The sequence below is a fragment of the Gallinula chloropus genome (assembly GCF_964237585.1).
Source record: "Gallinula chloropus genome assembly, chromosome: 18".
NCBI classification, from domain to species: Eukaryota; Metazoa; Chordata; class Aves; order Gruiformes; family Rallidae; genus Gallinula; species Gallinula chloropus.
The window spans coordinates 1,276,054-1,286,469 of record NC_140103.1 but is presented as its reverse complement, the minus strand read 5'-3'; positions in this window follow the sequence as shown (position 1 = coordinate 1,286,469).

The following is a 10,416-nucleotide window of genomic DNA, read 5'->3' as shown; positions in this document are numbered from 1 at the left end:
CTGTTTCCCGAAGTGCCCTTTGGTTTCTGTTACCTGTTGGAAAGCCGTGCTGCTCTGTCTGTGCAGGCTGGGGCTGCACCGGGGGGATGCTCCCATGGTCCCTTTCTCTGCACAGGCTGAATCAGACAGTGTCCTGAGTATCGATTCATCACCCCTCTGTCTGTAGGGACCCAGTGAGGTTCAGCTGCTGGGTTTGAGGTGGAGCACAGCGCACTGAGAGTGTTCCTGCCAGCAGACTGCAACAGCTCTAATACAGGCACACAGAGAACCTGTGCCCTCTTCTCCCCTTCCAGCACACCGGTTTGGAGAAGGAATAGCCTGCTGCCAGGTGCTCTCTTCTTTTTTTTTTTTTTTTTTTGTTCTAACACAGTTGTTTTTCTCTTCACTTGATAAAGTTAAAATAAACAGTCTCTGGGGTGGATTACAGGCGTCAGAATTGGATTGGCATACAAACTGTAGAGCAGTTGGTGGTTGGGAGTCTGGGGAGAAAGGAACAGCAGGTTTTAGCTAGAGGGGACAACAGCTTTATTTCCCTCTTGGTCCTTGACAACTAAGCAGATGTCCTACAATTATTGTTTTACCTTCTAGTAATGCATTGTCTTCTCTATCCTCCCAGGTACTCGGCTGGCTCTTTCGCAGATGCGCAAGCAGGCTCTCGCTGGTTCAGAGCCTCCTTAGTGCACCTCTAGCTCCATCTATTGCCGGTTAGTGCCTGGCTGAGACTCCAGCAAATGCTTGTTTCTCCCTCTCAACTTCCCAAGACACCACTTCCCAGTCCCGTTTGTGTGGGTCCAGCTGAGGGTCTGAAGAACAAGATCTTTTCTGACCATCTGACACGGGCTTCTCCGTACCCGTGGCACTGCAGCCTCTGCCTCGGGGTTGATGCCTCCCTCATGCATGCAGGTGTCCTGTCTGTGTTCTTCAGAGCCCTGAAGTATGGCTGTTCCCAGGCCCACCAGGCCCTGCCTTGCTCTGCTGGGGTGCTGGGGTGGTGGGTGGCATCGCTGCGCACAGCCGCTGGCACGGGGTACCTGCTGTGCTAGTGAGGAGGGGACATGCTGTGCCGTGTCAGTCCTGTCCTGAAGAGCTCGGAGAGTTGGTCAGACTAAAAGTGGGAGAAGAAAGCACCCTGGGGAAAGTCTGCCACATGCAATGGATTTTTAAGGGTTAAAGGAGTGCCTGCGTGGTCTGACAGAGCATGTGGTCTGCTCAGGAGTTTCTGTTTAGCAGGAGGAAGGTCATCTTTGCAGGGTCTGAAATACCCTCTCTGGAGCTCGAGGGCTGTGTACTTTCAGGGCTAATTACCTTCAGTGGCTGGGAGGAGCTGTGCTGAAGCCAGGAGAAGGCAAACTTCTCTCTTTATTTCCTAAAGCAGGCCTGAAGTCTGTTCCTAGTCTGCAATCCTGGTTTATCATCCCACAAGACATCTGACAGGGAAGTGAAATAGCACTCCAGACACATTTTTAAAAACTTGGGATACAGGGAATGTTAGTGTTTTTCTCAACAGGTGGGCATCCAAGCTGAAGCCCGTGTCTTTGCAGTCTGTTTGTGTATGTGATGTACACCCCCCAGGTATTTTGGTGTCTGCGTTGATACGCTGCCTGGTTTCCCAGTTTTGTCTTCAGGGCTTTCTGTGTGCCTGAGTGCCAAATGACATCTTCCATTCTTGGACCTCATTTCAGGAGACACTGGGTAACTCAGAGTGTTTGACAAAGCCTTCAGCACAGTTCTACTCCACGCCGCTTGCACCTGCTCTTGCAGCATGAAAGACAAACATGCTGCTTCCTCAGGGTAACAAGTGTAACTCATCAGTCATGTTTTTGCTCTTCTCTAGAATAAGGGAGTTGCAGAAATAGTCTTATCAGATGAGGCTTTTGGCCCTGTGGCGATGGGATTGATTGTATGTAGCGGGGCAGTGATGGGCAGAGGGTGCCTGTTGTTCCAGCACTTGGATGGAGTAACTGGGCACCTCAGCCTGTTGGCTGAAGGGTTCCGAAGGGCAGACAACCCTGACAGCCACACACGCTGAGGCAGCCCGGAGCGCTCTGTAGCACGGCAGTGAGGCCTGCTGCTCTGTTAGGTAAAAGCCAGCAGGGACCCCTGTAGAGTGCTGGTGGGAGCCTGGCGCCCAGTGGCGTGTGGCTTGGGCCTGGTGCCTACAGCCATTCCAATCAAAGGTGACAGGTCACCCCTGGCACACACGTGGGGCACGGCAGCAGCTTGGAGACTCCTAGGAAGTGCTGTCCTGTGCTGTGAGCATCCCCACTTGTGCCTGTGCTGCGCGAGGCCCGGTTGGCTGAGGGCTGGCTGCCCTCGCGCTCGCTGTGTCCGCAGACCCTGGGGCAGGATGCGCCAGGTCCCGCCGGTGCCACCCAGCCCTGCGCGGGTCTGGGTTCCAGCAGGGGCAACACATCCTGGGAAGCCAAAAGCCCGTCCTGCGGCTGTGCCTGGCCCCTGGTCGTGGCTGGGGCGTGTTCTGGCAGGCACAGTCCCTCCTTCCCAAGCCAGCCAGCCGCTCGGGTAATGTCCCAAGGTGAACTCTGTTCGGAGCGGAGCCAGGCAGAGAGATAATGGCTGAGCGGGAGAGCGAACGCACCATGTGTCTCCTCTTCAGAACCACTCTAATTTCAAACATCTTGCCTCAACCACGATCTGTTAACAAACTGCAGGCCAAGAATCTGTCAGAAGAATTTAAATACAATTCTGACAAGATCAGAACTAGATAGACTAAAACTTTACCAACATGTGGCTATGACAAAGCTCACCGAGTAGGGTTACCCAGGGCAGGGCAGAGCTGATCTCTCAGGGATCTTCTTTGTTGCAGGACTGAGGCTTCAGAAAGCAGGAGCTGTGTTGGAGGTGTTTAAACTCCTTACAAGAAATAGAGCGTTGACCTGAGTCCAAGAGGGTGTCTTCATTACTTGAGGAACTGAAAGAAGAGGTTGAAGCTGGGAGCAGACAAGTGTTGCCGTCAAGGGGATGATGCACTGAAATGTGAAGCAAGTTCTCAAGAGTTTCTGAAAGAACCGTTTTCTGAATGGTGAAAGGAGCTGGCAGAGGTGTAGATGTGAGAAAAGGGCTGTCTCCCTCCAAGGGAGGGGGACCAAGGAAGAACATGGGGAGCCCTTTGCTTGCTTTCAGCCAAATGCCGCAGGATGCTGGAAACTCCAGAAAGTCCAGCACTGATCTTACACTACTTTCTAGCTTTATGGTTCTCAAATCATTATGCCACTGTCTATCACTTGTCAATACTGTTTGGAAGAAGTGCCTGAGTTTCTGGTGTTCTGCTGACAATTGCAGAAGTCCTTCTGTTAGTAGTGCTGGAGTAAGTTCTCAGCTCTATTTAGGTTCTGGCAGAACAACCTGGCAAAACTTCCCAAGTTGGAAGAGGGAGAAGAGAGTTTCAGGTACAAAAGGGTTTCTGTGCCACTCTCTGAGATGCTTTGGGGGTTGTTAAAAGGGCTGTGAAGTGAGGAGTCTCCCCTGGACCACGATGTGCATTCGAGCTGACTGAATGTGGCTGCAGGGGTACAGCTGCTACCAAGACAGGCTAACCTTCCACAGTGGGGTGTTGGTAAGCTGCAAGTGGGGCTTTGGCAGCGGGGTTGGACCGGATGAACTCTGGAGGTCCCTCCCAACCCCTACAATTCTGTGATTCTGTAGGAAGTGTTCACCCTTGCAGAACACACTTGGAGCAGCAGGTAGAGGCTGTATGTGTGTTATTGCTGTCACCTGCTGTGATGCAGGGAAAGTGTGGAAGTGCAGTGAGGAATAGCACTGAATGTGAGTGAGGTGGGAAGAAAAACACAGTGGGAATGCTGAGCAGCAAGGACCCAACCTCAAATCGTCCCTGGGCACTGCGATCCAGCCTGGAGGGCACTGCAGGGAGGGGTGCCTGGCTCTTGAGACCAACCCACTGCAGATGCTGCTCTTCCTGCCGGCGTGGACCACAGCTCCCCTGAGCACTTCGGTGTCCTGAAGGGGGTTCAGCACCTCCCAAATGTTCTGGTCAGGCTCTGCTGTGCCAGGGATGGCTGGGAAGAGGAAGGGAAACGGGCAAGGTGTTAGCCCAGGGTGGTCCTTGCTTTCCAAGTGCCTTCTGTGCAGACAGTCCCCTCCAGTCCGGGGGGCTGTACCTGGCTTGCACAGCAATTCGTGCTGCAGAGAGCAGGTGAGTGCAGTAAAGAAGCCACTGGGCTGGAAAATCTAACAGTGCTCAGGGTCACAGCCAGGAGGGATGGAGAGGTGGGTGTGTGACAGCCTGACCTGAGCAATGACTTGTCCTTGAGGGACAATTCCACATCCAGTGAACCTTTGGGGCTTCCATTGCCAAGTGCTACCCCTCCATTCCTCCTTGGGCAGGGAGAGTCAAGGCAGCATTCAGAGAGACATCTCTCTTCTGTGAGCTTCAGAGCAACACGTGGAGCTCCTGCCCCCCGAGTGTATTCTGTAATTCCATGGTCTGTAATTTATAGCCCTAGTTCTCTGCACTTAACCTTTCTTACTGGCATCTCTGCAGCAGGAATCTGGATTAATGTCCCGATTCTGACAAAGATGGGGAGAGCTGGTGGGCAGGGAGGTGTCTGATGGTCTCCTTCCAATGGACAAGCGATGATAAACCCACAACACTGCTTTGGAGCTCAGCCTGTGTTTCACCCCATGGGACCTGAAGTGCTTGTGTTCTTCCTTGGGATCCCAACAGGAACCACTGGATGTCTGAGAGGTAAAACTCAGAGTAGCTCAGGTACTGACGGCAGCTGATCAACTGCTGAGCTGATCACTCCAGCCTCACAGGGTTAGTTAATTATCTGGCACTGGGAAAAGCTCTGCTCTGTACCTGCTGGAAAGCCTCACATCCTTCCTAAGCTATAAAACCCGTCATTACTTTCTTACTGCTCACTGTTGCTCTGTATAAATAGCCACAAGGTATTTTAAAGAGGCTTTTGGGAGGGGGGTAGGCCTGCTTTGCTGGGTGTGAGTGACCGAGCAGTGTGCTGCTGTGGCTCCATGGCCAGCCCAGGGGGTCTCCAAGATGCCCCACGGCCCCGTGTCCCTCGGGGCTGCTCGCGGCCCTTGACATGGTGTCTGTGTGTAGCCACTGGTCTCCCAGGCTGTTGAGGGAGCAGAAACAAGGGGAAACCTTGCGAGTGCCCGTGCCAGGACTGAAGAGCTGCAGAGGCACCCAGGGCCCAGCCAGGCACCACATGCTTCCTCTTCCCCAACATCTGTATTCCCCTGAGCTGATGTGGATCTGCTGATCCCGGTGGTTTGTGGACCCTCCCTCCTGTCTTGTGACCAACATGATTAAGCCTGATCACGACCTGGCTTTGCCAGGTCCCTGCCACGAGCGCTCGGGCCATCTGCTCCTCGGCCGGTGGCGCGGGGCAGGGTGCTGGCTGGGGCTCTGCTCCTGTGCAGCAGTCAGGCATGGAAAGTGTTACCCTTTAATGTGAAAAACAGGGCAGACAGGTGTGATCTGGAGCTCATCTTGTACCTTCTCCTCTCATCTCCCCAGAGCTCTCTTGCTGCTGCCTTTCCTCACGCTGCTTCAGTGCCAGAGTCTCTCTCCTTTTCTTGATGAGGGGCTCTTGCAGGGGAGCCCCTGTCCCCCGAGCGAGCTCCCTGACACAGGGCTGTTACCTGGGGTCTCTGGGGGAGATAAGCCACCTCTTCATGAGGTCTGTGAATCCGAGCCCGAGCGTATCAACTTGCCTGCAGAGGAACAGCAGTTTGTGAACCACTTGCCAGCTGTGGTTACAGGTTGAAGTAGATCCATGGGGGTGTCAGGTTAAACCAGCAGAACCCCTTCATTAGAAAGCTATGGGGAAAGGGTATTGGAGAGATTTAGTGCTTCAAGGAGGATCAGAACCAAATGCCCTGTCTTGCTGGTAGGAGGATGGGAGATTTAGGAGCAGTTAGTAGCCTGAGAAAAAAACCAAAGATGAATAATAAGGGCAGGTCCTATTTTTTTCCATTAAAAGTTTCTAGGCTACACAGGTTTGTTTTAAATGCTGGTGTTAAATAACCAGCCGTGCCCAAGCTCCCCTGAAAGGCTCTCTAATATCAGCAGCTGATGCCCCACTGCGCAGGGACACAATTGGGTCTGTTCCTCCCGACAATACACCTGTCATTGGGAAACAGAGCGCTGGCAATTAGCAGAGGCGGCTCTGTGTTGTGCTTTCAGTCCTGACAATAAGAAGGGCCTGGAAGAGGGAGATTAAGGCTGGCATGTCCACAAGAGATTGTTGAAACAAACCTCCCCGAGACTCTGGCATGTTTAAGAAACAAGAACAACAAAAATAAACCCCTGGTTAAATCTAAGTCTACAAACAAGTCTAGAAAGCAAACCAGCACTGGAATAAGACCGTTGGCCTCAGAAATATAACCCTAGGGTTGTGAGGAAGGACTGACTTTTCAGCTGAGATGTCTGCAGTTGTCAGTGGTGTATCACAGGTAATAAACACTGACCCTGCAGCTGGAGCTCTGTGTCGCTTCACCAGGACCAGGCACCAGCACCCACCAAATTGGTTTTGTACCCAAATGATGCAAGTTCCAAGCCCTGGGAGATACCTGGCACTCTGAGTGCTTAAAAGTCTCCCAAATTACCCACCCCCTCAAGGCTCTGAAAGCAGTGCAGCCACACAAGGGGTCTCAGCTGCTGCTTGGGACCAAACCCCCCCAGCCCTTGCAGAGCTTGCTATTGGGATAAACTAATTTGGTCAGCACATCTCAGCAACGTTAATTCTCTGCTGGTGCAGGAGCCCTTCCAGCCTGCAGGCATCAGGAAAGCCACAGAGGTGAGTGAGGAAAATCTCTTCCCTGCAATCAGCTCCAGCTGCCCAGGCAGAGAACCTGTGATCACCATGTGCCACGATGCAGCATCAGCGGTGAGTACATGGTGGCTGATCCCGCTCTGTACCTTCAGCAGGGCACAAAGCAGGGAGAGGGATGTGGATACTGGCTGCAGAGCTCTCACACAGCTTCCTGTTTGCCAGCAGTGGAGGTGTGATGTGTGTGCTGGGGGCATGGTGGGGGGAGGACTGTGGGGTGCATTGTGTTCTTTGCAGTGTGGGGAGGTGACTGGGCACAGGCTGCTGGGACCTATATGCTTGGGTCACTCCATCCCCTCAGGGAGGTATTGCTCTTCCTGCCCATGACCCTGTGCCCTGTCACCCCAGCTTCCTGAGGGACACATCACTGACTATTGATGTGAAGCTTGTAGCATCAGGAAGTTTGGCTGAGCCTGATGTGACAGACTTGAAAGGAGAAGGGGAGAGGAAATTGAGAGAACTAGACAGATAATGGTGTGGCCAAACAGGCAGGTGTGTGGCCATAAAAGCACATCCACACAGGCCTTTAGCACGTGGAATAAGGGCACTTGTTTGGAAACCTGAAGAATTAGCTTGAGCGTGTGTCCTCTGTGTCTGTCTCCAGCAGATCTGTGGATGTGCAATTGCACCCACGGTCCAAAGTCCCAAGAGCAAACTGGGCACTGGGTGAGTGCTGCTGCTCGCCCGGCAGCCAGCGGCTGCTGCACAGCTACAGGCCCGTCTGCTGGGTACTGTGTGCGTGGAGGTCGGGTGGTGATGCTGCGACTTTGTCTGGGGCAGGTGGGAGACTTGTCCGGATCTTTCCAGGCACTGCTGCTTCTGCTTGATCCACGTGCAAGGGGTAACGTGTTAGTAGCTTGCTGGGGGTGATGGCCACGGGATGTCCTGGACTGACATCCCCCTGTCAGCTGGAGCAGTGGGGAGTGGTGCCAGGACAGCATCTCACTGCGATGTGGAGCCGGTTGCTTCCTGAACACTGATGAACCTCCTTTTGGGAAAGCTGACCTGGGGGTCCTGCAAGAGCAGAAGCCAGCAACTGTTCAGCTGGCTGGAGTTGATGGGACAGCAGGGTCATGTGTCTCTACACATGGGAATCCCAGGTGGGTGGGAAGGAAAAGGAGAGGAACTTCAGGGCTGAGGTGTCTGTTCCGGGGATGTGATAAATACACAGGCTGAGAACACTCAGAAACCTGTGCCTCCTGTTCCTGTGCCAGGGGCTGTGTCCATTCACAGCCCTCAGTCTGCCACGGGCTGTTTGATTTGTGGAAGTGACAAAGTGCTTGTTTGCGATGCCCTTATTGTGGGGTGGGTGGCATTTGGTGGAGGGCTTTGGTGGTGGGACTGGAAAGCAGAAGTGGAGTTTTGGTTTCTGCACAAGAGAGACACTGGAGCTCTGCCTGCGCTCCTCAAAGTGCCCAAATTAGAGGCAGCAGAAGGCTCCAACCCTTCCCTGTGCAGAACCAGCCCAGCCGCCCCTCAGGGACTTGGCATCGGCCAAGAGAGAAGCAGCAACTGCTCTGCTCTTCTTTCAGAGCCTCGCAGATGGTTTATTAGGATGGAGGCTCTGTGCTTCTCATTCCTCCCAAACCCATCGACAGAAGTACCCCTTGCAGAAGCAAAGAAACATCCATATGGAGATAAATAAGGGCTCCAAGGAAGCTTTGAACTGCTGAAGCAGCGCTGGTATCAGTAGCAGTGAGGCATCAGCACCAAACAGCAGCTTTTGAAACGTTCAGATGTGTGAAACGAAAGGAACTGAGATGCACCAGGCGTGGGAAATACTTTGCTGCTGCAGCACTTGTGCCAGTGCCTCCTAAAGCAAGACTTGACAACCCCATCTCTGCTGAGAAGAGTCTAATCCAAAGTGTGGGTGCCACTAAACTCCGTGGGGAGGAGCTGGGTCAGAGAGGGGCTCAGTTCTGTGCGGTAAGGAGTGAGAAGACACAAATGCTGGCCTGGAACAACATCTACAGCTGGGCTGGGGACGTGCTGTGCGAAGGCTGACCCTGCGAGGGCCAGGCTTGCACCACGACCTCCTGATCCCTGACACGCGCGGCGCTTTGTGCCACTTCTCGGTGCATCTTGCTCAGGCACATGGCTTTCTACTCCACTTGGCAAATACTTGATTTATAAAGATTAACATGCTGCTAGCCCATGTGCTGGGAAGCTCTTCCAAGGGGGGTGTGAAAGATGTGCCTCGCGGGTGGCAGATCGGGGTTTAGAGCTGCTGAGGAGAACGCTGCTGAAAATGCACCTGAGCTGATTTTTTTAATTGCCTGTGTGTAAACAGGATTGCAACCTGCTTACCAACAAGCTAACCTGGAGTGACAGCATCGCCCAAACCACCCAGCAAAACCTGCCCTTTGCTCAGCTGCTTATTAGAGAGATTTGCAGGCATTAAAAGTACGTTGGGATTTTACCATCCAACCGTCCTGAGGTCGTGGATCTGCTCACCTTGCACTGGATGGGCATCTCTTAACTCGAAGAACTCTGTTCTTTCTAATTTATTCTGAGATGCATGAATGGAGGCTGACTTCAGGAGCTGTGGTTGCCTTAGGGAGGCAGCTGACTGGCTGGAATATTTGCTTTGTGGGAATTAGTGCCGATGCAATGATGAATTACCAGCACTGGTGGCCATGACCCTGCTGCCATGGTGAGGAGCAGATGGCAGTGCCCACGTGTGCTTGTGGCTGCAGAAAATCCTCTGGAGAGCTGAGAGGTCCAAAGGAAGTGTTCAGCAGTGCAGGCGCTGGGCCCTGCTCTCTGGACTTGCAGAGAACCTGTGCTCTTTGGGGCCTTTTAGGCGAGATTCTAGGTGAAAGGACAATGAGGTGCCAATTATCAGCTTCCACTTGCTGTGACCTTTCCTTTGAAACGCCAGCGAAGCATTCTTGCCAGAGTCTCTAGAGCCCTCCTCGATGCCATCGAGTCTTGTTTGAGAGTCCAGTGTGTGATTATGAAGGTTGGTTCACATTTAAATCCACAGACCTTGTGTGGGTCAGGCTGGAAGCTCAGGCAGCTCTCGATGAGCACAGGAAGCTTTTCTTTGTGGTTTATTTGCATGGCTGGGGGAAAGAGGAGTGATGCTGGAGGTGGTGGGCTGGATTCCATTTCTAATGCTACCAGGAAACTGCATTTAGTGCTGGTGCAAAAGGTGTTTAACTCTGAGACACGGGCATAAAGAGGATAGTTTGCAGCCTGCTGGGGAGCTTGTTAAATTTTACTTAATCCAGCCATAAATTAGGAAAACACTTTTCCTCTGAAGATCCCTGGTGTGAACTTGGGCTCTGTCTCCTACCCTTTGCTCCCTCCATCACCAGAGGAGTGGGACCTGGTTTTGGCCACAGCACAGCGAGTTGCAGAGCCCTCTCCTGGTGCCACCGCGCTGCTTCACAAGCCTTTGGCTCTGCGTGCTGCGCTGGGGGCGAGTGCCAGGCCCTTTCCCAACTGGCAGCGGTGACTAAGAAGCCCGGAGCAGCTGCCTCGCAGGTCCATTCTTCTGTGAGAGATTTATTGCAGCGAGCAGAGGCGCTGGGATGCGGTAATTGCCTTCATTCCCAGACGAAGACCCTGGCGAACAAAAGCC